Source organism: Carcharodon carcharias, chromosome 8 (genome assembly GCF_017639515.1).
Source record: "Carcharodon carcharias isolate sCarCar2 chromosome 8, sCarCar2.pri, whole genome shotgun sequence".
NCBI lineage: Eukaryota > Metazoa > Chordata > Chondrichthyes > Lamniformes > Lamnidae > Carcharodon > Carcharodon carcharias.
In genome coordinates this window covers 101,466,866-101,493,068 of record NC_054474.1, presented here as the reverse complement: position 1 = coordinate 101,493,068, position 26,203 = coordinate 101,466,866, and positions in this window count along the sequence as shown.

The window sequence follows — 26,203 nt, the reverse complement described above, 5'->3', positions numbered from 1 at the left end:
TCAGAAGTAATAAGTCCACCAAGACCTTTAGAGATTTTAAAAATTAAATTAAAATATTTATTAGCAAAAAAGATTTCAAGCACGTACATGAGACCACAATCACTTACTACTATAACAAATCCTAAAATTCCTAATTAACCTGACCCCCAGTTACACCCCTTTAAGGCAACAGTCCAAAATAGATTTTAGTTTTAAAATAGAAAAAGCAAGTTAACACAATACCCACTTGACAGTGGCATTCCATATGGCTTTTACCCAGCTTCAGTTTCATTACATAGCAGACTCATGCACAAATGGCTGGAAGCTTCATTAAGGCCATTTTGCACACTCCTGTTAGATCTTACATGGCCATCTTCCACATAGACTTTCATTCTCCTTTATATATGTTTCTCTGTTTTTAATATGTAAATTCTATTGTTCCATATGTCTTTGAAATTGTATCTCCCTCATAATATAAAGCTTTCACGTTGCCAATATTGTCAGTAACCTTTGGGGAAAATAAACATACTCCTTAGCCTTGCTTATCTGACTAGTTGTAAACAAATGAAGATCCCTTTGAAATCTAAATCCCTTCATTTATCTAAAGTTTTAAATTCCCATCACACCATACATGCTAAGCCAGCATCCATGTTTGCTCATTAGCATGTCAAGCACCTAGCTTCTTTTGATAATTTAAAACTTGCAGTCTACTTGACTCCAAACACAATTAAATCACAGACAGACCCAACTATACTTACCCTCGTAAACCTAATTTACAATAAATCAGAAAAATATTTTGAAAATTATTATACTTTCATCACACTATTCTGTGCATTCTTAAATAACCCCTTAAATATTAGCCACTGTGTCTCTATTGACCTATCCATTAACCTAATTTGCCAATTCACTTTAACCAGCTCAGCTTTCATGCCCTCATAATTGCCTTTATTTAAGTTTAAAATCTTCATCTCAGGCCCACTCCTCTCTCCATCAAACTGAATGTAAATTTCAATCATATTATGGTCATTGCTACCGAGGGGCGCCTTCACTATGAGATCATTAATTACTCGCATCTCATTGCACAATACCAGGTCTGGTATAGCCTGCTCTCTGGTTGGCTCTAGAACATGATGTTCTAAGAAACTATCCCAAAAACATTCAATGTGCTCCTCATCTAGACTTTCTTTGCCCATCTGACTTTTCCTGCCTATATGTAAATTAAATTCTCCCATGATTATCACCGTGCTTTTCTGACAAGCTCCAATTATTTCATCCATTATGCTCCACCCTATCATGCGGTTACTGATAGGGAGCCTGTATACAACTCCCACAAGTGACTTTTTGCCTTTATCATTTCTCATCTCTACCCAAACCATTTCCACATCCTGGTTTCTTAAACTTAGTTCATCCCTCTCTATTGTGCTAATACCATCATTAACTAACAGAGCCACCTCTCCACCTTTTCCTTGCTTTCTGTTCTTCCTGATTACCCTGTACCCTTCAATATGCAGGTCCCAATCCATGTCCTCCTGCAGCCATGTCTCTGTAAATGGCTATCAAATCGCAGTTATTTATTTTTATGTGCGCTCTCAGGGAGGTGGTGGTATAGCGGTATTATCACAGGACTAGTATTCCAGAGACCCTGGGTAATGCTCTGGGGATCTGGGTTTGAATCCCACAATGGCAGATGGTGAAATTTGAATTCAATAAAAATCTGGAACGAAAAGTCTGATGATGACCGTGAAACCATTCTCAATTGTTGTAAAAACCCATATGGTTCACTAATGTCCTTTAGGGAAGGAAATCTGTTGTCCTTACCTGGTCTGGCCAACGTGTGATTCCAGACCCACAGCAATGTGTTGACTCTTAACTGCCCACTGAACAAGGGCAATTAGAGATGGGCAATAAATGCTGGCCAAGCCAGCGACACCCACTTCCCATGAACGAACAAAAAAAAAGTTCATCTGTTTTGTTTCAAATGCTTTGTGCATTCAGATACAGAGCCTTTAGTTTTATCCTATTATTCTTTTTATAACCTCTAATTTCATCTGTTGATTTATTGTTACATTTGTACTCTCTATTCCTTCCTGTCACCATCTGGTTTTCATTACCTGTGATAATACCTTTTTTCTTGGCTTGTCTCTGCTCTTTGATTGACCATATCTTCCCAAATTTGACCCCTTGCCCCCCAACTACTTAGTTTAAAACCCTCTCTACTTCCCTAGTTATGCAGCTTGCAAAACCACTGGTCATGGTTCAGGTGTAGACCATCCCAGTGGTAGAAATCTTAGTTATGCAGCTTGCAAGAACACTGGTCATGGTTCAAGTGTAGACCATCCCAATGGTACAGATCCCAATTTTCCCAATATTTCTGCCAGTGCCTCACGAACTGGAACCCACTTCTCCCACACCAGCCTTTGGGGCAAGGACTCATCTCCCTAATCTGATTTGTCCTATGCCAAATTGCACGTGGCTCAGGTAATAATCCAGAGATTAGGACCTTTGAGGTTCTGCTTCTTAATTTGGTGCCAAGCTCGTCATACTGACTGTGCAGAACCTCTTTCTTTGTCCTGCCTATGTAGTTGGTGCTGGCATGGAAAACAATGACTGGGTCCTCCCCCTCCCACTGCAAATTCCTCTCCAGCCCCGAGCGGATGTCCCTGACCCTGGTACAAGGCAGGCAACACTGCTCTTTGCTGTAGAAAACAGTGTCAATGCTGTTTATACTGGCACCCAATGATTATACTGTCCCCTACTACCACTACATTCCTCCCCTGACTTGGATGGCTTCCTGTACCACGGTGCCATGGTCAGTTTGCTCATCCATCCTGCAGCCCCCACTCGCATCCAAACAAGTTGAGAGAACCTCAAACCTGTTGGACAATTGCAGGAGCTCACACTCCTGCACTCCTGCCCTCTGGGTCACCTTAGCTGCTTCACTCGCAGTCACACCCTCCTCTCCCTGGTCACTGACCAAATCAGAAGTCCCTGTCCTAAGATGTGTGTCTGCCTCCTGGTACAAAGAATCCAAGTAACTTTCCCCCTCCCTAATGCATTGCAGTGTCTGCAGTTGAGCCTCCAGCTCATAAACTCTGAGCCAAAGCTGCTCAAACTTCAAACACTTACTGCAGACGTGTTTGCCCTGAATCAAAGTGGCACCCAGGGGCTCCCACATGCTGCAGCTGTGACACATCACCTGTCCTGACATCCATAATATGTTATAATTATTTAACTATTTTATTCAATTATATATTTACTACTGTTTTTATATATTTTATTAACCTTACCACCAGTTGCTAGACTATTTTGAACCTTTAGAACAGAATAAACCTTAGTCACTTACCAGATACTCAACAAACAACTCACTTCTTCTCCTGTAGCCGAGTAGGACCACTTGGTGAAGGCTGAGAAAGTTAGAAAGCAGAAAGCAAAAAAGCACCTCTTTCCCCTCCTTCCCTAACTCCCTTAATTACCCAAATCGCAGCATTATATGCTAAGTCGCCCTTCTTGCAGTAAATCTTACCTAAAGCACCTCTTTCTCCCTATGTACCAAATTCCCACTTGAATCAAATTCACTCACTCAGTCTCTGTCTCACTCAGGCCAAAGTCTCCACTCACTGATCGCATGCCGGTTACTGTCGATCTTTAATACTGGTCCCATGAAGCAGCCCATGTCCAAAAGCAGCAAGACCTGGACAATATCCAGGTTTGGTCTGAAAAGTGGCAAATAACATTCTCCCCACATAAGTGTCAAGCAATGACCATCTCCAACTAGAGAGAATCTAACCATTGCCCCTTGATGTTCAATGGCATTACCATCACTGAATCGCCCACTTTCAAAATCCTGGGGGTTACCATTCTGGGGGGGTTACCATTGACCAGAAACTGAACTGGACTAGCCATATAAATACTGTGGCTACAAGAGCAACTCAGAGGCTAGGAATCGTGCGAGGAGTAACTCAACACTTGACTCCCCAAAGCGTGTCACCATCTACAAGGCCCAAGTCAGGAGTGTGATGGAATACTTCCCTCTTCCCTAAATGAGTGCAGCTCCCACAACACTCGAGAAGCTTGACACCACCCAGGACAAAGCAGCCCATTTGATTGGGATCACATCCACAAACATTCACTCCCTCCACCACCGACGCACAGTGGCAGCAGTGTGTACCATCTACAAGATGCACTGCAGGAATTCACCAAAGCTCCTTTGACAGCACCTTCCAAACCAACAACCACTACCATCTAGAAGGACAAGGGCAGCAGATAAATGGGAACACCACCACCTGGAAGATCCCCACCAAGTCACTCACCATTCGGACTTGGAAATATATCACTGTTCCTTCACTGTCGCTGGATCAAAATCCTGGCACTCCCTCCCTAACACCACATGAACTGCAACGGTTCAACAAGACAGCTCATCACCACCTTCTCAAGGGCAAATAGTAATGGGCAATAAATGCTGGCCCAGTCAGCAAAGACCACATCCAGTGACTGAATTTTAAAAAAAGAATACAGTCACTGTTGATTCTGATGGGGCTTGACAGAGTGAACACTGAGAAGCTATTTCCACTGGTTGGTGAATCTAGAACATGGGGGCACAGTCTCAGGGCTTGAAGGACTGAGAAGAGGAGAAAGTCCTTTTTCCAAAGAGACGTGATTCATTGGAATTCTCTACCCCAGAGGGTTATAGATGCTCCATCGCTGAATAGATTTAAGGCTGGGAGAGACAGATTTTTCATCTCTCATAGGCCTTCCAGCAGAGAAAATAGGCTCTCTGTATCTGATCTATCGCTCTCTCTGATCTATCTCTCTCTCTCTGATCTATCTCTCTCTCTCTCTGATCTATCTCTCTGTCTCTTTGATCTATCTATTTCTCTCTGATCTATCTCTCTCTCTCTGATCAATCAGTCTCTCTCTGATCGATCAGTCTCTCTGATCTATCTCTCTATCAGCTATACCTCGCTATTGGACATATCTCTTTATCTGGTATATCCGTCTGTTTGATCTAAACTTCTCTCTGATCGCTTTCTCAGATCCCTCTCACTCAGCTCTCTCTCTCACTCTGCTTGACACTGCTCTGTGATCTCTCTTTCTCTGATCTCCCTCTCTGATCTCCATCTCTGACCTCTCTCCCTCTCTCCCTCTCTGACCGACCGACCTCTAGCTCTCTGACCAACCGACCGCTCTCCCTCTATGACCTCTCTCTCTTGCTCTCCCTCTCTGACCTCTTTCTCCCTCTCTGACCACTCTCTCTCTCCCCCTCTCTGACCTCACTCTCGATCTCTCTCTCCCTCTATGTCCTCGCTCTCTCTCTCCCTCTCTGACCTCTCTCCCTCTCCCTCTGTGACGTCTCTCTCTGTCTCTGACATCTCTCTCCCTCTCCCTCTCTGATACCTGTCTCTCTCTCTCTCCTGCTCCCTCTCCCTTTCTGACCTCTCTCTCTCTCTTTCTCTCTCTCTCTCCCTCTCTGACCTCTCTCTCTATCTCTCTCTCCCTCTCTGACATCCCTCGCTGCCTCTCTGAACTCTCTCTCTCACTCTCTGACCTCTCTCTCTCTCTCTTCCTCTCTGACCTCTCTCTCTCCCTCCCTCTCTGACCTCTCTCTCTCTCTCCCTCTCTGACCTCTCTCTCACTCTGAACTCTCCCTCTCTCTCTCACTCTCGGACCTCACTCTCTCTCTCTCTCCCCCTCTTTGTCGTCTCTCTCTCTCTCCCTCTCTGAAATATCTCTACCTCTCTCACACTCTGACCACTCTCTCTCTCTCTCCCTCTCCCTCTCTGACATCTCTCTCTCCCTCTCTGACCTCTCTCTCTATCTCTGACGTACCTCTCACTCTCACCCTCTCTGATGTCTCTCTCTATCTCTCCTGCTCCATCACCCTCTCTGACCTCTCTCTTTCTCTCCGTCTCTGACCTCTCTCTCTCTCCATCTCTGACCTCTCTCTCTATCTCTCTCACCCTCTCTAGCCTCTCTCTCCCACTCTCTGAACTCTCTCTCTCTCTCCCTCTCTGACCTCCCTCACACCCTGTCTAATCTATCTCTCTCTCTCCCTCTCAGATCTCACTCTCTCTCTCCCTCTCTGACTTCACTCGCTCTCCCTCTCTGACCTCTCTCTCTCTCTCTATCTCTGACCTCTCTCTCTCTCCCTCTCCCACTCTGACCACTCTCTCTCTCTCCCTCTCTGACCACTCTCTCTCTCTCCCTCTCTGACCTCTCTCTCTCCCACTCTGACCTCTTTCTCTCTCTCTTCCTCTCTCCCTCTGACCTCTCTCTCTCTCTCTCTCTCTCCCTCTCTGACCTCTCTCTCTCCCTCACTGACCGCTCTCTCTCTCTCACTCTCTGACCTCTCTCTCTCTCCCTCTCTGAGCTCTCTCACTCTCTCTCCCTCTCTGACCACTCTCTCTCTCTCCCTCTCTCTCTCTGACCTCTCTCTCTCTCTCTCTGACCTCTTTCTCTCCCTCACTGACCTCTCTCTCTCTCTGACCTCTCTCGCTCTCCCTCTCTGACCTCTCTCTCTCACTCTCCCTTTCTAACCTCTCTCTCTCGTTCCCTCTGACCTCTGTCTCTCTCCTCCTCTGACCTCTCTCTCTCTCACTCTCTGATCTCTCTCTCTCTATCCCTCTCTGACTTCTCTCTCTTTCTGTCTCTGACCTCTCTCTCTCTCTATCTCTCTCCTGCTCCCCCTCCCTCTCTGAACTCTCTCTCTCTAGCCCGCTCCCTCTCTGAGGTCTCTCTCTCCTTCTCTGACCTCTCTCTCTATCTCTCTCCCTCTCTGACATCCCTCTCTCCCTCTCTGAACTCTCTCTCACTCTTTCTACCTCTCTGACCTCTCTCTCTCTCCATCTCTGACCTGTCTCTCTCTCTCTTCATCTCCCTCTCTGAACTCCCTCTCACTCCCTCTCTGTCATCTCTCTCCTTCTCTGACCTCTCTCTCTCTCCCTCTCTGACTTCTCTCTCTCTCTTCCTCTCCCTCTCCTTCTCTGACCTCTCTCTCTTTCTCCCTCTTGGCCCCCTATCTCTCCCTCTGTGACCTATCTCTCTATCTGACTTCTCCCTCTCTCCCTCTCTGACTTCTCTCTCTCTCTCTCTCTGACCTCCCTCTATCCCTGTCTAATTTCTCTCTCTCTCACCCTCTCAGATCTCACTCTCTCTCTCCCTTTCTGACTTCTCTCGCTATCCCTCTCTGACCTCTCTCTCTCTCTCTATCTCTGACCTCTCTATCTCTCCCTCTCCCACTCTGACAACTCTCTCTCTCTCCCTCTCTGACCCCTCTCTCACTCCTTCTCTGACCTTTTTCTCTCTCTCCCTCTCTGACCTCTCTGTCTTTCCCTCTTTGACCTCTCTCTCTCTTCCTCTCCCTCTCTGACCTCTCTCTCTCCCTCACTGACCTCTCTCTCTCTCTCACTCTCTGACCTCTCTCTCTCTCACTCTCTGACCTCTCTCTCTCTCCCTCTCTGACCTCTCTCTCTCTCTCCCCCTCTCTCCCTCTCTGACCTCTCTCTCTCTCTATCTCTCCCTCTCTGACCTCTTTCTCACCCTCACTGACCTCTCTCTCTCTCACTCTCTGACCTCTCTCTCTCTCACTCTCCCTTTCTAACCTCACTCTCTCGTTCCCTCTAACCTCTGTCTCTCTCCTCCTCTGACCTTTCTCTCTCTCTCACTCTCTGATCTCTCTCTCTCTATCCCTCTCTGACTTCTCTCTCTTTCCCTCTCAGACCTCTCTCTCTCTCGATCTCTCTCCTGCTCCCCCTCCCTCTCTGAACTCTCTCTCTCTAGCCCTCTTCCTCTCTGACCTCTCTCTCTCCTTCTCTGACCTCTCGCTCTATCTCTCTCTCCCTCTCTGACATCCCTCTCTCCCTCTCTGAACTCTCTCTCACTCTTTCTCGCTCTCTGACCTCTCTCTCTCTCTATCTCTGACCTGTCTCTCTCTCTCTTCCTCTCCCTCTCCTTCTCTGACCTCTCTCTCTTTCTCCCTCTTAGACCCCTCTCTCTCCCTCTGTGACCTTTCTCTCTATCTGACTTCTCCCTCTCTCCCTCTCTGACCTCTCTCTCTCTCTCTCGAATATCTCTCTCTCTATCCCTCTGACCTCTCTCTCTCTCTCCCTCTCTGACCTCTCTCTCTCTCTCCCTCTGACCTCTCTCTCTCCCTGTCTAATCTCTCTCTCTCTCCCTCTCAGATCTCACTCTCTCTCTCCCTCTCTGACTTCTCTTGCTCTCCCTCTCTGACCTCTCTCTCTCTCCCTCTCCCACTCTGACCACTCTCTCTCTCTCCGTCTCTGACCCCTCTCTCTCTCCTTCTCTGACCTCTTTCTCTGTCTCCCTCTCTGAACTCTCTGTCTTTCCTTCTTTGACCTCTCTCTCTCTCCCTCTCCCACTCTGACCTCTCTCTCTCTCTCCCTCTCTGACCTCTCTCTCTCCCAATCTGACCTCTTTCTCTCTCTCTTCATCTCCCACTCTGACTTCTCTCTCTCTCTCTCTCCCTCTCTGACCTCTCTCTCTCCGTCACTGACCTCTCTCTCTCTCACTCTCTGACCTCTCTCTCTCTCCCTCTCTGAGATCTCTCTATCTCTCTCCCTCTCTGACCTCTCTCTCTCCCTCTCTCTCCCTCTCTGACCTCTCTCTCTCTCTCTCTCCCTCTATGACCTCTTACTCTCCATCACTGACCTCTCTCTCTCTCTCTCACTCTCTGACCTCTCTCTCTCTCACTCTCCATTTCTAACATCTCTCTCCCTCATTCCCTCTGACCTCTGTCTCTCTCCTCCTCTGACCTCTCTCTCTCTCCCAATCTGACCTCTTTCTCTCTCTCTTCCTCTCCCTCTCTGACCTCTTTCTCTCTCACTCTCGGTCCCTCTCTGACCTCTCTCTCTCCCTCACTGACCTCTCTCTCTCTCTCACTCTCTGACCTCTCTCTCTCTCCCTCTCTGAGATCTCTTTCTCTCTCTCCCTCTCTGACCTCTCTCTCTCTCCCTCTCTCTCCCTCTCTGACCTCTCTCTCTATCTCTCACTCTCTGACATCTCTCGCTCTCCCTCTCTGACATCTCTCTCTCTCACTCTCCCTTTCTAACCTCTCTCTCTCGTTCCCTCTGACCTCTGTCTCTCTCCTCCTCTGACCTCTCTCTCTCACTCTCTGATCTCTCTCTCTCTATCCCTCTCTGACTTCTCTCTCTTTCCCTCTCTGACCACTCTCTCTCTCTATCTCTCTCCTGCTCCCCCTCCCTCTCTGAACTCACTCTCTCTAGCCCTCTCCCTCTCTGACCTCTCTCTCTCCTTCTCTGACCTCTCTCTCTATCTCTCTCTCCCTCTCTGACCTCCCTCTCTCCCTCTCTGAACTCTTTCTCACTCTTCCTCCCTCTCTGACCTCTCTCTCTCTCCATCTCTGACCTGTCTCTCTCTCTCTCTTCTTCTCCCTCTCCCTCTCTGAACTCCCTCTCTCTCCCCCTCTGTCATCTCTCTCTCCTTCTCTGACCTCTCTCTCTCTCTGACATCTCTCTCTCTCTTCCTCTCTCTCTCCTTCTCTGACCTCTCTCTCTTTCTCCCTCTTGGACCCCTATCTCTCCCTCTGTGACCTATCTCTCTATCTGACCGCTCCCTCTCTCACTCTCTGACCTCCCTCTCTCTCTCACATGCTGATCTCTCTCTCTCTCCCTCTGACCTCTCTCTCTCCCTCCCTCTCCGAACTCTCTCTCTCTCCCTCTCTCCCTCTCTGTCTCCATCTCCGACTTCTCTCTCCCTCTCTGACAGCTATCTCACTCTCCCTCTCTCACTTCTCCCTCTCTCCCTCTCTGACCTATCTCTCTCTCTATCTCTCTCCTGCTCCCCCTCCCACTCCGACCTCTCTCTCTCTACCTCACTGACCTCTATCTCACTCTCCCTCCGACCTCTCTGTCACTCTCTCTCCCTCTCTGACCTCTCCCTCTCTCTCCCTCTCTGAACTCTCTCTCTATCTCTGACATCCCTCTCTCCCTCTCTGAACTCTCTCTCTCTTGCTCTCTCTCTCTCCCTCTCTGACCTCTCACTCCCCCTCCCCCTCAGACCTCACTCTCTCTCTCTCCGTCTCTGACCTCACTCTCTTACTGACCTCTCTCTCTCTCTCTCCCTCTTGGACCTCACCCTCTCTCTCTCTCCCCCTCTATGTCCTATCTCTCTCTCAATCTCTGACCTCTCTCTCTCTCTGACCTCTCTCTCTCTCCCTTTCTGAAATCTCTCTCTCTCACTCTCTGACCTCTCTCTATCCCACTCTGACCTCTCTCTCGCTCTCTTACACTCCCTCTCCCTCTCCCACCTCTCTCTCTCTCTCTCCCTCTCTGACCTGTCTCTCTCCCTCACTGACCTCTCTCTCTCTTCCACTCCATCTCCCACCCTGATCTCTCTCTCTCTCTCTCCCTCTCTGACCTCTCTCTCTCCCTCACTGACCTCTCTCACTCTCTGACCTGTCTCTCTCTCTCTCCATTTCTGACCTCTCTCTCTCTCCCTCTCTGACGTCTGTCTCTCCCTCTCTGACCTCTCTCTCTCTGACGTACCTCTATCTCTTTCTCTCCCTCTCTGACATCTCTCTCTCTCCTGCTCCCTCTCCCTCTCTGACCTCTCTCTCTCTTCTCTCCCTTTCTGACCTCTCTCTCTCTCCCTCTCTAACCTCTCCCTCTCTATCTCTTTCCCTCTCTGACCTCTCTCTCTCTATCTCTCTCCTGATCACCCTCCTTCTCTGAACTCTCTCTCTCTAGCCCTCTCCCTCTCTGACCTCTCTCTCTCCTTCTCTGACCTCTCCCTCTATCTCTCTCCCTCTCTGACATCACTCTCTCCCTCTCTGAACTCTCTCTCACTCTTTCTACCTCTCTGACCTTTTTCTCTCTCCAACTCTGACCTGTCTCTCTCTCTCTTCCTCTCCCTCTCTGAACACCCTCTCTCTCCCTCTCTGTCATCTCTCTCTCCCTCTCTGACTTCTCTCTCTCTCTTCCTCTCCCTCTCCTTCTCTGACCTCTCTCTCTTACTCCCTCTTGGCCCCCTATCTCTCCCTCTGTGACCTATCTGTCTATCTGACTTCTCCCTCTCTCCCTCTCTGACTTCTCTCTCTCTCCCTCTCTGACCTCCCTCTCTCCCTGTCTAATCTCTCTCTCTCTCTCTCCCAATCAGATCTCATTCTCTCTCTCCCTCTCTGACTTCTCTCGCTCCCCCTCTCTGACCTCTCTCTCTCTCTCTATCTCTGACCTCTCTCTCTCACCCTCTCCCAATCTGACAACTCTATCTCTCTCCCTCTCTGACCCCTCTCTCGCTCCTTCTCTGACCTTTCTCTCTCTCCCTCTCTGACCTCGCTGTCTTTCCATCTTTGACCTCTTTCTCTCCCTCTCCCACGCTGACCTCTCTCTCTCTCTCCCTCTCTGACCTCTCTCTCTCCCAATCTGACCTCTTTCTCTCTCTCTTCCTCTCCCTCTCTGACCTCTCTCTCTCTCTCTACCTCTCTGACCTCTCTCTCTCCCTCACTGACCTCTCTCTCTCCCTCTCTGAGCTCTCTCTCTCTCTCTCTCCCTCTCTGACCTCTCTCTCTCTCTATCTCTCCCTCTCTGACCTCATTCTCTCCCTCACTGACCTCTCTCTCTCTCTCACTCTCTGACCTCTCTCGCTCTCCCTCTCTGACCTCTCTCTCTCTCACTCTCCCTTTCTAACCTCTCCCTCTCGTTCCCTCTGACCTCTGTCTCTCTCCTCCTCTGACCTCTCTCTCTCTCTCACTCTCTGATCTCTCTCTCTCTATCCCTCTCTGACTTCTCTCTCTTTCCCTCTCTGACCTCTCTCTCTCTCTATCTCTCTCCTGCACCCCCTCCCTCTCTGAACTCTCTCTCTCTAGCCCCCTCTCTCTCTGACCTCTCTCTCTCCTTCTCTGACCTCTCCCTCTATCTCTCTCTCCCACTCTGACATCCCTCTCTCCCTCTCTGAACTCTCTCTCACTCTTTCTACCTCTCTGACCTCTCTCTCTCTCCATCTCTGACCTGTCTCTCTCTCTCTTCCTCTCCCTCTCTGAACACCCTCTCTCTCCCTCTCTGTCATCTCTCTCTCCCTCTCTGACTTCTCTCTCTCTCTTCCTCTCCCTCTCCTTCTCTGACCTCTCTCTCTTACTCCCTCTTGGCCCCCTATCTCTCCCTCTGTGACCTATCTGTCTATCTGTCTTCTCCCTCTCTCCCTCTCTGACTTCTCTCTCTCTCCCTCTCTGACCTCCCTCTCTCCCTGTCTAATCTCTCTCTCTCTCTCCCAATCAGATCTCATTCTCTCTGCCCCCTCTCTGACTTCTCTCGCTCCCCCTCTCTGACCTCTCTCTCTCTATCTCTGACCTCTCTCTCTCACCCTCTCCCAATCTGACAACTCTATCTCTCTCCCTCTCTGACCCCTCTCTCGCTCCTTCTCTGACCTTTCTCTCTCTCCCTCTCTGACCTCGCTGTCTTTCCATCTTTGACCTCTTTCTCTCCCTCTCCCACGCTGACCTCTCTCTCTCTCTCCCTCTCTGACCTCTCTCTCTCCCAATCTGACCTCTTTCTCTCTCTCTTCCTCTCCCTCTCTGACCTCTCTCTCTCTCTCTACCTCTCTGACCTCTCTCTCTCCCTCACTGACCTCTCTCTCTCCCTCTCTGAGCTCTCTCTCTCTCTCTCTCCCTCTCTGACCTCTCTCTCTCTCTATCTCTCCCTCTCTGACCTCATTCTCTCCCTCACTGACCTCTCTCTCTCTCTCACTCTCTGACCTCTCTCGCTCTCCCTCTCTGACCTCTCTCTCTCTCACTCTCCCTTTCTAACCTCTCCCTCTCGTTCCCTCTGACCTCTGTCTCTCTCCTCCTCTGACCTCTCTCTCTCTCTCACTCTCTGATCTCTCTCTCTCTATCCCTCTCTGACTTCTCTCTCTTTCCCTCTCTGACCTCTCTCTCTCTCTATCTCTCTCCTGCACCCCCTCCCTCTCTGAACTCTCTCTCTCTAGCCCCCTCTCTCTCTGACCTCTCTCTCTCCTTCTCTGACCTCTCCCTCTATCTCTCTCTCCCACTCTGACATCCCTCTCTCCCTCTCTGAACTCTCTCTCACTCTTTCTACCTCTCTGACCTCTCTCTCTCTCCATCTCTGACCTGTCTCTCTCTCTCTTCCTCTCCCTCTCTGAACACCCTCTCTCTCCCTCTCTGTCATCTCTCTCTCCCTCTCTGACTTCTCTCTCTCTCTTCCTCTCCCTCTCCTTCTCTGACCTCTCTCTCTTACTCCCTCTTGGCCCCCTATCTCTCCCTCTGTGACCTATCTGTCTATCTGTCTTCTCCCTCTCTCCCTCTCTGACTTCTCTCTCTCTCCCTCTCTGACCTCCCTCTCTCCCTGTCTAATCTCTCTCTCTCTCTCCCAATCAGATCTCATTCTCTCTGCCCCCTCTCTGACTTCTCTCGCTCCCCCTCTCTGACCTCTCTCTCTCTATCTCTGACCACTCTCTCTCTCCCTCTCTGAACCCTCTCTCTCTCCTTCTCTGACCTCTTTCTCTCTCTCCCTCTCTGACCTCGCTGTCTTTCCCACTTTGACCTCTCTCTCTCTCTCCCTCTCCCACGCTGACCTCTCTCTCTCTCTCTCCCTCTCTGACCTCTCTCTCCCAATCTGACCTCTTTCTCTCTCTCTTCCTCTCCCTCTCTGACCTCTCTCTCTCTCTCTCCCTCTCTGACCTCTCTCTCTCCCAATCTGACCTCTCTCTCTCTCTCTCACTCTCCTACCTCTCTCTCTCTCCCTCTCTGAGCTCTCCCTCTCTCTCTCTCCCTCTCTGACCTCTCTCTCTCTCTCCCTTTCTCTCCCTCACTGACCTCTCACTCTCTCTATCTCTCCCTCTCGGACCTCATTCTCTCCCACTCTGACCTCTCTCTCTCTGACGTACCTCTATCTCTTTCTCTCCCTCTCTGACCTCTCTCTCTCTCTCCCTTTCTCTCCCTCACTGACCTCTCACTCTCTCTATCTCTCCCTCTCGGACCTCTTTCTCTCCCACTCTGACCTCTCTCTCTCTGACGTACCTCTATCTCTTTCTCTCCCTCTCTGACCTCTCTCTCTATCTCTCACTCTCTGACATCTCTCGCTCTCCCTCTCTGACATCTCTCTCTCTCACTCTCCCTTTCTAACCTCTCTCTCTCGTTCCCTCTGACCTCTGTCTCTCTCCTCCTCTGACCTCTCTCTCTCACTCTCTGATCTCTCTCTCTCTATCCCTCTCTGACTTCTCTCTCTTTCCCTCTCTGACCACTCTCTCTCTCTATCTCTCTCCTGCTCCCCCTCCCTCTCTGAACTCACTCTCTCTAGCCCTCTCCCTCTCTGACCTCTCTCTCTCCTTCTCTGACCTCTCTCTCTATCTCTCTCTCCCTCTCTGACCTCCCTCTCTCCCTCTCTGAACTCTTTCTCACTCTTCCTCCCTCTCTGACCTCTCTCTCTCTCCATCTCTGACCTGTCTCTCTCTCTCTCTTCTTCTCCCTCTCCCTCTCTGAACTCCCTCTCTCTCCCCCTCTGTCATCTCTCTCTCCTTCTCTGACCTCTCTCTCTCTCTGACATCTCTCTCTCTCTTCCTCTCTCTCTCCTTCTCTGACCTCTCTCTCTTTCTCCCTCTTGGACCCCTATCTCTCCCTCTGTGACCTATCTCTCTATCTGACCGCTCCCTCTCTCACTCTCTGACCTCCCTCTCTCTCTCACATGCTGATCTCTCTCTCTCTCCCTCTGACCTCTCTCTCTCCCTCCCTCTCCGAACTCTCTCTCTCTCCCTCTCTCCCTCTCTGTCTCCATCTCCGACTTCTCTCTCCCTCTCTGACAGCTATCTCACTCTCCCTCTCTCACTTCTCCCTCTCTCCCTCTCTGACCTATCTCTCTCTCTATCTCTCTCCTGCTCCCCCTCCCACTCCGACCTCTCTCTCTCTACCTCACTGACCTCTATCTCACTCTCCCTCCGACCTCTCTGTCACTCTCTCTCCCTCTCTGACCTCTCCCTCTCTCTCCCTCTCTGAACTCTCTCTCTATCTCTGACATCCCTCTCTCCCTCTCTGAACTCTCTCTCTCTTGCTCTCTCTCTCTCCCTCTCTGACCTCTCACTCCCCCTCCCCCTCAGACCTCACTCGCTCTCTCTCCGTCTCTGACCTCACTCTCTTACTGACCTCTCTCTCTCTCTCTCCCTCTTGGACCTCACCCTCTCTCTCTCTCCCCCTCTATGTCCTATCTCTCTCTCAATCTCTGACCTCTCTCTCTCTCTGACCTCTCTCTCTCTCCCTTTCTGAAATCTCTCTCTCTCACTCTCTGACCTCTCTCTATCCCACTCTGACCTCTCTCTCGCTCTCTTACACTCCCTCTCCCTCTCCCACCTCTCTCTCTCTCTCTCCCTCTCTGACCTGTCTCTCTCCCTCACTGACCTCTCTCTCTCTTCCACTCCATCTCCCACCCTGATCTCTCTCTCTCTCTCTCCCTCTCTGACCTCTCTCTCTCCCTCACTGACCTCTCTCACTCTCTGACCTGTCTCTCTCTCTCTCCATTTCTGACCTCTCTCTCTCTCCCTCTCTGACGTCTGTCTCTCCCTCTCTGACCTCTCTCTCTCTGACGTACCTCTATCTCTTTCTCTCCCTCTCTGACATCTCTCTCTCTCCTGCTCCCTCTCCCTCTCTGACCTCTCTCTCTCTTCTCTCCCTTTCTGACCTCTCTCTCTCTCCCTCTCTAACCTCTCCCTCTCTATCTCTTTCCCTCTCTGACCTCTCTCTCTCTATCTCTCTCCTGATCACCCTCCTTCTCTGAACTCTCTCTCTCTAGCCCACTCCCTCTCTGACCTCTCTCTCTCCTTCTCTGACCTCTCCCTCTATCTCTCTCCCTCTCTGACATCACTCTCTCCCTCTCTGAACTCTCTCTCACTCTTTCTACCTCTCTGACCTTTTTCTCTCTCCAACTCTGACCTGTCTCTCTCTCTCTTCCTCTCCCTCTCTGAACACCCTCTCTCTCCCTCTCTGTCATCTCTCTCTCCCTCTCTGACTTCTCTCTCTCTCTTCCTCTCCCTCTCCTTCTCTGACCTCTCTCTCTTACTCCCTCTTGGCCCCCTATCTCTCCCTCTGTGACCTATCTGTCTATCTGACTTCTCCCTCTCTCCCTCTCTGACTTCTCTCTCTCTCCCTCTCTGACCTCCCTCTCTCCCTGTCTAATCTCTCTCTCTCTCTCTCCCAATCAGATCTCATTCTCTCTCTCCCTCTCTGACTTCTCTCGCTCCCCCTCTCTGACCTCTCTCTCTCTCTCTATCTCTGACCTCTCTCTCTCACCCTCTCCCAATCTGACAACTCTATCTCTCTCCCTCTCTGACCCCTCTCTCGCTCCTTCTCTGACCTTTCTCTCTCTCCCTCTCTGACCTCGCTGTCTTTCCATCTTTGACCTCTTTCTCTCCCTCTCCCACGCTGACCTCTCTCTCTCTCTCCCTCTCTGACCTCTCTCTCTCCCAATCTGACCTCTTTCTCTCTCTCTTCCTCTCCCTCTCTGACCTCTCTCTCTCTCTCTACCTCTCTGACCTCTCTCTCTCCCTCACTGACCTCTCTCTCTCCCTCTCTGAGCTCTCTCTCTCTCTCTCTCCCTCTCTGACCTCTCTCTCTCTCTATCTCTCCCTCTCTGACCTCATTCTCTCCCTCACTGACCTCTCTCTCTCTCTCACTCTCTGACCTCTCTCGCTCTCCCTCTCTGACCTCTCTCTCTCTCACTCTCCCTTTCTAACCTCTCCCTCTCGTTCCCTCTGACCTCTGTCTCTCTCCTCCTCTGACCTCTCTCTCTCTCTCACTCTCTGATCTCTCTCTCTCTATCCCTCTCTGACTTCTCTCTCTTTCCCTCTCTGACCTCTCTCTCTCTCTATCTCTCTCCTGCACCCCCTCCCTCTCTGAACTCTCTCTCTCTAGCCCCCTCTCTCTCTGACCTCTCTCTCTCCTTCTCTGACCTCTCCCTCTATCTCTCTCTCCCACTCTGACATCCCTCTCTCCCTCTCTGAACTCTCTCTCACTCTTTCTACCTCTCTGACCTCTCTCTCTCTCCATCTCTGACCTGTCTCTCTCTCTCTTCCTCTCCCTCTCTGAACACCCTCTCTCTCCCTCTCTGTCATCTCTCTCTCCCTCTCTGACTTCTCTCTCTCTCTTCCTCTCCCTCTCCTTCTCTGACCTCTCTCTCTTACTCCCTCTTGGCCCCCTATCTCTCCCTCTGTGACCTATCTGTCTATCTGTCTTCTCCCTCTCTCCCTCTCTGACTTCTCTCTCTCTCCCTCTCTGACCTCCCTCTCTCCCTGTCTAATCTCTCTCTCTCTCTCCCAATCAGATCTCATTCTCTCTGCCCCCTCTCTGACTTCTCTCGCTCCCCCTCTCTGACCTCTCTCTCTCTATCTCTGACCTCTCTCTCTCACCCTCTCCCAATCTGACAACTCTATCTCTCTCCCTCTCTGACCCCTCTCTCGCTCCTTCTCTGACCTTTCTCTCTCTCCCTCTCTGACCTCGCTGTCTTTCCATCTTTGACCTCATTCTCTCCCTCTCCCACGCTGACCTCTCTCTCTCTCTCCCTCTCTGACCTCTCTCTCTCCCAATCTGACCTCTTTCTCTCTCTCTTCCTCTCCCTCTCTGACCTCTCTCTCTCTCTCTACCTCTCTGACCTCTCTCTCTCCCTCACTGACCTCTCTCTCTCCCTCTCTGAGCTCTCTCTCTCTCTCTCCCTCTCTGACCTCTCTCTCTCTCTCTATCTCTCCCTCTCTGACCTCATTCTCTCCCTCACTGACCTCTCTCTCTCTCTCACTCTCTGACCTCTCTCGCTCTCCCTCTCTGACCTCTCTCTCTCTCACTCTCCCTTTCTAACCTCTCCCTCTCGTTCCCTCTGACCTCTGTCTCTCTCCTCCTCTGACCTCTCTCTCTCTCTCACTCTCTGATCTCTCTCTCTCTATCCCTCTCTGACTTCTCTCTCTTTCCCTCTCTGACCTCTCTCTCTCTCTATCTCTCTCCTGCACCCCCTCCCTCTCTGAACTCTCTCTCTCTAGCCCCCTCTCTCTCTGACCTCTCTCTCTCCTTCTCTGACCTCTCCCTCTATCTCTCTCTCCCACTCTGACATCCCTCTCTCCCTCTCTGAACTCTCTCTCACTCTTTCTACCTCTCTGACCTCTCTCTCTCTCCATCTCTGACCTGTCTCTCTCTCTCTTCCTCTCCCTCTCTGAACACCCTCTCTCTCCCTCTCTGTCATCTCTCTCTCCCTCTCTGACTTCTCTCTCTCTCTTCCTCTCCCTCTCCTTCTCTGACCTCTCTCTCTTACTCCCTCTTGGCCCCCTATCTCTCCCTCTGTGACCTATCTGTCTATCTGTCTTCTCCCTCTCTCCCTCTCTGACTTCTCTCTCTCTCCCTCTCTGACCTCCCTCTCTCCCTGTCTAATCTCTCTCTCTCTCTCCCAATCAGATCTCATTCTCTCTGCCCCCTCTCTGACTTCTCTCGCTCCCCCTCTCTGACCTCTCTCTCTCTATCTCTGACCTCTCTCTCTCACCCTCTCCCAATCTGACAACTCTATCTCTCTCCCTCTCTGACCCCTCTCTCGCTCCTTCTCTGACCTTTCTCTCTCTCCCTCTCTGACCTCGCTGTCTTTCCATCTTTGACCTCTTTCTCTCCCTCTCCCACGCTGACCTCTCTCTCTCTCTCCCTCTCTGACCTCTCTCTCTCCCAATCTGACCTCTTTCTCTCTCTCTTCCTCTCCCTCTCTGACCTCTCTCTCTCTCTCTACCTCTCTGACCTCTCTCTCTCCCTCACTGACCTCTCTCTCTCCCTCTCTGAGCTCTCTCTCTCTCTCTCTCCCTCTCTGACCTCTCTCTCTCTCTATCTCTCCCTCTCTGACCTCATTCTCTCCCTCACTGACCTCTCTCTCTCTCTCACTCTCTGACCTCTCTCGCTCTCCCTCTCTGACCTCTCTCTCTCTCACTCTCCCTTTCTAACCTCTCCCTCTCGTTCCCTCTGACCTCTGTCTCTCTCCTCCTCTGACCTCTCTCTCTCTCTCACTCTCTGATCTCTCTCTCTCTATCCCTCTCTGACTTCTCTCTCTTTCCCTCTCTGACCTCTCTCTCTCTCTATCTCTCTCCTGCACCCCCTCCCTCTCTGAACTCTCTCTCTCTAGCCCCCTCTCTCTCTGACCTCTCTCTCTCCTTCTCTGACCTCTCCCTCTATCTCTCTCTCCCACTCTGACATCCCTCTCTCCCTCTCTGAACTCTCTCTCACTCTTTCTACCTCTCTGACCTCTCTCTCTCTCCATCTCTGACCTGTCTCTCTCTCTCTTCCTCTCCCTCTCTGAACACCCTCTCTCTCCCTCTCTGTCATCTCTCTCTCCCTCTCTGACTTCTCTCTCTCTCTTCCTCTCCCTCTCCTTCTCTGACCTCTCTCTCTTACTCCCTCTTGGCCCCCTATCTCTCCCTCTGTGACCTATCTGTCTATCTGTCTTCTCCCTCTCTCCCTCTCTGACTTCTCTCTCTCTCCCTCTCTGACCTCCCTCTCTCCCTGTCTAATCTCTCTCTCTCTCTCCCAATCAGATCTCATTCTCTCTGCCCCCTCTCTGACTTCTCTCGCTCCCCCTCTCTGACCTCTCTCTCTCTATCTCTGACCACTCTCTCTCTCCCTCTCTGAACCCTCTCTCTCTCCTTCTCTGACCTCTTTCTCTCTCTCCCTCTCTGACCTCGCTGTCTTTCCCACTTTGACCTCTCTCTCTCTCTCCCTCTCCCACGCTGACCTCTCTCTCTCTCTCTCCCTCTCTGACCTCTCTCTCCCAATCTGACCTCTTTCTCTCTCTCTTCCTCTCCCTCTCTGACCTCTCTCTCTCTCTCTCCCTCTCTGACCTCTCTCTCTCCCAATCTGACCTCTCTCTCTCTCTCTCACTCTCCTACCTCTCTCTCTCTCCCTCCTCTGAGCTCTCCCTCTCTCTCTCTCCCTCTCTGACCTCTCTCTCTCTCTCCCTTTCTCTCCCTCACTGACCTCTCACTCTCTCTATCTCTCCCTCTCGGACCTCATTCTCTCCCACTCTGACCTCTCTCTCTCTGACGTACCTCTATCTCTTTCTCTCCCTCTCTGACCTCTCTCTCTCTCTCCCTTTCTCTCCCTCACTGACCTCTCACTCTCTCTATCTCTCCCTCTCGGACCTCATTCTCTCCCACTCTGACCTCTCTCTCTCTGACGTACCTCTATCTCTTTCTCTCCCTCTCTGACCTCTCTCTCTATCTCTCACTCTCTGACATCTCTCGCTCTCCCTCTCTGACATCTCTCTCTCTCACTCTCCCTTTCTAACCTCTCTCTCTCGTTCCCTCTGACCTCTGTCTCTCTCCTCCTCTGACCTCTCTCTCTCACTCTCTGATCTCTCTCTCTCTATCCCTCTCTGACTTCTCTCTCTTTCCCTCTCTGACCACTCTCTCTCTCTATCTCTCTCCTGCTCCCCCTCCCTCTCTGAACTCACTCTCTCTAGCCCTCTCCCTCTCTGACCTCTCTCTCTCCTTCTCTGACCTCTCTCTCTATCTCTCTCTCCCTCTCTGACCTCCCTCTCTCCCTCTCTGAACTCTTTCTCACTCTTCCTCCCTCTCTGACCTCTCTCTCTCTCCATCTCTGACCTGTCTCTCTCTCTCTCTTCTTCTCCCTCTCCCTCTCTGAACTCCCTCTCTCTCCCCCTCTGTCATCTCTCTCTCCTTCTCTGACCTCTCTCTCTCTCTGACATCTCTCTCTCTCTTCCTCTCTCTCTCCTTCTCTGACCTCTCTCTCTTTCTCCCTCTTGGACCCCTATCTCTCCCTCTGTGACCTATCTCTCTATCTGACCGCTCCCTCTCTCACTCTCTGACCTCCCTCTCTCTCTCACATGCTGATCTCTCTCTCTCTCCCTCTGACCTCTCTCTCTCCCTCCCTCTCCGAACTCTCTCTCTCTCCCTCTCTCCCTCTCTGTCTCCATCTCCGACTTCTCTCTCCCTCTCTGACAGCTATCTCACTCTCCCTCTCTCACTTCTCCCTCTCTCCCTCTCTGACCTATCTCTCTCTCTATCTCTCTCCTGCTCCCCCTCCCACTCCGACCTCTCTCTCTCTACCTCACTGACCTCTATCTCACTCTCCCTCCGACCTCTCTGTCACTCTCTCTCCCTCTCTGACCTCTCCCTCTCTCTCCCTCTCTGAACTCTCTCTCTATCTCTGACATCCCTCTCTCCCTCTCTGAACTCTCTCTCTCTTGCTCTCTCTCTCTCCCTCTCTGACCTCTCACTCCCCCTCCCCCTCAGACCTCACTCTCTCTCTCTCCGTCTCTGACCTCACTCTCTTACTGACCTCTCTCTCTCTCTCTCCCTCTTGGACCTCACCCTCTCTCTCTCTCCCCCTCTATGTCCTATCTCTCTCTCAATCTCTGACCTCTCTCTCTCTCTGACCTCTCTCTCTCTCCCTTTCTGAAATCTCTCTCTCTCACTCTCTGACCTCTCTCTATCCCACTCTGACCTCTCTCTCGCTCTCTTACACTCCCTCTCCCTCTCCCACCTCTCTCTCTCTCTCTCCCTCTCTGACCTGTCTCTCTCCCTCACTGACCTCTCTCTCTCTTCCACTCCATCTCCCACCCTGATCTCTCTCTCTCTCTCTCCCTCTCTGACCTCTCTCTCTCCCTCACTGACCTCTCTCACTCTCTGACCTGTCTCTCTCTCTCTCCATTTCTGACCTCTCTCTCTCTCCCTCTCTGACGTCTGTCTCTCCCTCTCTGACCTCTCTCTCTCTGACGTACCTCTATCTCTTTCTCTCCCTCTCTGACATCTCTCTCTCTCCTGCTCCCTCTCCCTCTCTGACCTCTCTCTCTCTTCTCTCCCTTTCTGACCTCTCTCTCTCTCCCTCTCTAACCTCTCCCTCTCTATCTCTTTCCCTCTCTGACCTCTCTCTCTCTATCTCTCTCCTGATCACCCTCCTTCTCTGAACTCTCTCTCTCTAGCCCTCTCCCTCTCTGACCTCTCTCTCTCCTTCTCTGACCTCTCCCTCTATCTCTCTCCCTCTCTGACATCACTCTCTCCCTCTCTGAACTCTCTCTCACTCTTTCTACCTCTCTGACCTTTTTCTCTCTCCAACTCTGACCTGTCTCTCTCTCTCTTCCTCTCCCTCTCTGAACACCCTCTCTCTCCCTCTCTGTCATCTCTCTCTCCCTCTCTGACTTCTCTCTCTCTCTTCCTCTCCCTCTCCTTCTCTGACCTCTCTCTCTTACTCCCTCTTGGCCCCCTATCTCTCCCTCTGTGACCTATCTGTCTATCTGACTTCTCCCTCTCTCCCTCTCTGACTTCTCTCTCTCTCCCTCTCTGACCTCCCTCTCTCCCTGTCTAATCTCTCTCTCTCTCTCTCCCAATCAGATCTCATTCTCTCTCTCCCTCTCTGACTTCTCTCGCTCCCCCTCTCTGACCTCTCTCTCTCTCTCTATCTCTGACCTCTCTCTCTCACCCTCTCCCAATCTGACAACTCTATCTCTCTCCCTCTCTGACCCCTCTCTCGCTCCTTCTCTGACCTTTCTCTCTCTCCCTCTCTGACCTCGCTGTCTTTCCATCTTTGACCTCTTTCTCTCCCTCTCCCACGCTGACCTCTCTCTCTCTCTCCCTCTCTGACCTCTCTCTCTCCCAATCTGACCTCTTTCTCTCTCTCTTCCTCTCCCTCTCTGACCTCTCTCTCTCTCTCTACCTCTCTGACCTCTCTCTCTCCCTCACTGACCTCTCTCTCTCCCTCTCTGAGCTCTCTCTCTCTCTCTCTCCCTCTCTGACCTCTCTCTCTCTCTATCTCTCCCTCTCTGACCTCATTCTCTCCCTCACTGACCTCTCTCTCTCTCTCACTCTCTGACCTCTCTCGCTCTCCCTCTCTGACCTCTCTCTCTCTCACTCTCCCTTTCTAACCTCTCCCTCTCGTTCCCTCTGACCTCTGTCTCTCTCCTCCTCTGACCTCTCTCTCTCTCTCACTCTCTGATCTCTCTCTCTCTATCCCTCTCTGACTTCTCTCTCTTTCCCTCTCTGACCTCTCTCTCTCTCTATCTCTCTCCTGCACCCCCTCCCTCTCTGAACTCTCTCTCTCTAGCCCCCTCTCTCTCTGACCTCTCTCTCTCCTTCTCTGACCTCTCCCTCTATCTCTCTCTCCCACTCTGACATCCCTCTCTCCCTCTCTGAACTCTCTCTCACTCTTTCTACCTCTCTGACCTCTCTCTCTCTCCATCTCTGACCTGTCTCTCTCTCTCTTCCTCTCCCTCTCTGAACACCCTCTCTCTCCCTCTCTGTCATCTCTCTCTCCCTCTCTGACTTCTCTCTCTCTCTTCCTCTCCCTCTCCTTCTCTGACCTCTCTCTCTTACTCCCTCTTGGCCCCCTATCTCTCCCTCTGTGACCTATCTGTCTATCTGTCTTCTCCCTCTCTCCCTCTCTGACTTCTCTCTCTCTCCCTCTCTGACCTCCCTCTCTCCCTGTCTAATCTCTCTCTCTCTCTCCCAATCAGATCTCATTCTCTCTGCCCCCTCTCTGACTTCTCTCGCTCCCCCTCTCTGACCTCTCTCTCTCTATCTCTGACCTCTCTCTCTCACCCTCTCCCAATCTGACAACTCTATCTCTCTCCCTCTCTGACCCCTCTCTCGCTCCTTCTCTGACCTTTCTCTCTCTCCCTCTCTGACCTCGCTGTCTTTCCATCTTTGACCTCTTTCTCTCCCTCTCCCACGCTGACCTCTCTCTCTCTCTCCCTCTCTGACCTCTCTCTCTCCCAATCTGACCTCTTTCTCTCTCTCTTCCTCTCCCACTCTGACCTCTCTCTCTCTCTCTACCTCTCTGACCTCTCTCTCTCCCTCACTGACCTCTCTCTCTCCCTCTCTGAGCTCTCTCTCTCTCTCTCTCCCTCTCTGACCTCTCTCTCTCTCTATCTCTCCCTCTCTGACCTCATTCTCTCCCTCACTGACCTCTCTCTCTCTCTCACTCTCTGACCTCTCTCGCTCTCCCTCTCTGACCTCTCTCTCTCTCACTCTCCCTTTCTAACCTCTCCCTCTCGTTCCCTCTGACCTCTGTCTCTCTCCTCCTCTGACCTCTCTCTCTCTCTCACTCTCTGATCTCTCTCTCTCTATCCCTCTCTGACTTCTCTCTCTTTCCCTCTCTGACCTCTCTCTCTCTCTATCTCTCTCCTGCACCCCCTCCCTCTCTGAACTCTCTCTCTCTAGCCCCCTCTCTCTCTGACCTCTCTCTCTCCTTCTCTGACCTCTCCCTCTATCTCTCTCTCCCACTCTGACATCCCTCTCTCCCTCTCTGAACTCTCTCTCACTCTTTCTACCTCTCTGACCTCTCTCTCTCTCCATCTCTGACCTGTCTCTCTCTCTCTTCCTCTCCCTCTCTGAACACCCTCTCTCTCCCTCTCTGTCATCTCTCTCTCCCTCTCTGACTTCTCTCTCTCTCTTCCTCTCCCTCTCCTTCTCTGACCTCTCTCTCTTACTCCCTCTTGGCCCCCTATCTCTCCCTCTGTGACCTATCTGTCTATCTGTCTTCTCCCTCTCTCCCTCTCTGACTTCTCTCTCTCTCCCTCTCTGACCTCCCTCTCTCCCTGTCTAATCTCTCTCTCTCTCTCCCAATCAGATCTCATTCTCTCTGCCCCCTCTCTGACTTCTCTCGCTCCCCCTCTCTCACCTCTCTCTCTCTATCTCTGACCACTCTCTCTCTCCCTCTCTGAACCCTCTCTCTCTCCTTCTCTGACCTCTTTCTCTCTCTCCCTCTCTGACCTCGCTGTCTTTCCCACTTTGACCTCTCTCTCTCTCTCCCTCTCCCACGCTGACCTCTCTCTCTCTCTCTCCCTCTCTGACCTCTCTCTCCCAATCTGACCTCTTTCTCTCTCTCTTCCTCTCCCTCTCTGACCTCTCTCTCTCTCTCTCCCTCTCTGACCTCTCTCTCCCAATCTGACCTCTTTCTCTCTCTCTTCCTCTCCCTCTCTGACCTCTCTCTCTCTCTCTCCCTCTCTGACCTCTCTCTCTCCCAATCTGACCTCTCTCTCTCTCTCTCACTCTCCTACCTCTCTCTCTCTCCCTCTCTGAGCTCTCCCTCTCTCTCTCTCCCTCTCTGACCTCTCTCTCTCTCTCCCTTTCTCTCCCTCACTGACCTCTCACTCTCTCTATCTCTCCCTCTCGGACCTCATTCTCTCCCACTCTGACCTCTCTCTCTCTGACGTACCTCTATCTCTTTCTCTCCCTCTCTGACCTCTCTCTCTCTCTCCCTTTCTCTCCCTCACTGACCTCTCACTCTCTCTATCTCTCCCTCTCGGACCTCATTCTCTCCCACTCTGACCTCTCTCTCTCTGACGTACCTCTATCTCTTTCTCTCCCTCTCTGACCTCTCTCTCTCTCTTCCTCTCCCTCTCCTTCTCTGACCTCTCTCTCTTATTCCCTCTTGGCCCCCTATCTCTCCCTCTGTGACCTATCTGTCTATCTGTCTTCTCCCTCTCTCCCTCTCTGACTTCTCTCTCTCTCCCTCTCTGACCTCCCTCTCTCCCTGTCTAATCTCTCTCTCTCTCTCTCTCCCAATCAGATCTCATTCTCTCTCTCCCTCTCTGACTTCTCTCGCTCCCCCTCTCTGACCTCTCTCTCTCTCTCTATCTCTGACCTCTCTCTCTCACCCTCTCCCACTCTGACAACTCTATCTCTCTCCCTCTCTGACCCCTCTCTCTCTCCTTCTCTGACCTTTCTCTCTCTCCCTCTCTGACCTCGCTGTCTTTCCCTCTTTGACCTCTCTCTCTCCCTCTCCCACGCTGACCTCTCTCTCTCTCTCCCTCTCTAACCTCTCTCTCTCCCAATCTGACCTCTTTCTCTCTCTCTTCCGCTCCCTCTCTGACCTCTCTCTCTCTCTCTACCTCTCTGACCTCTCTCTCTCCCTCACTGACCTCTCTCTCTCCCTCTCTGAGCTCTCTCTCTCTCTCTCTCCCTCTCTGACCTCTCTCTCTCTCTATCTCTCCCTCTCTGACCTCATTCTCTCCCTCACTGACCTCTCTCTCTCTCTCACTCTCTGACCTCTCTCGCTCTCCCTCTCTGACCTCTCTCTCTCTCACTCTCCCTTTCTAACCTCTCCCTCTCGTTCCCTCTGACCTCTGTCTCTCTCCTCCTCTGACCTCTCTCTCTCTCTCACTCTCTGATCTCTCTCTCTCTATCCCTCTCTGACTTCTCTCTTTTTACCTCTCTGACCTCTCTCTCTCTCTATCTCTCTCCTGCACCCCCTCCCTCTCTGAACTCTCTCTCTCTAGCC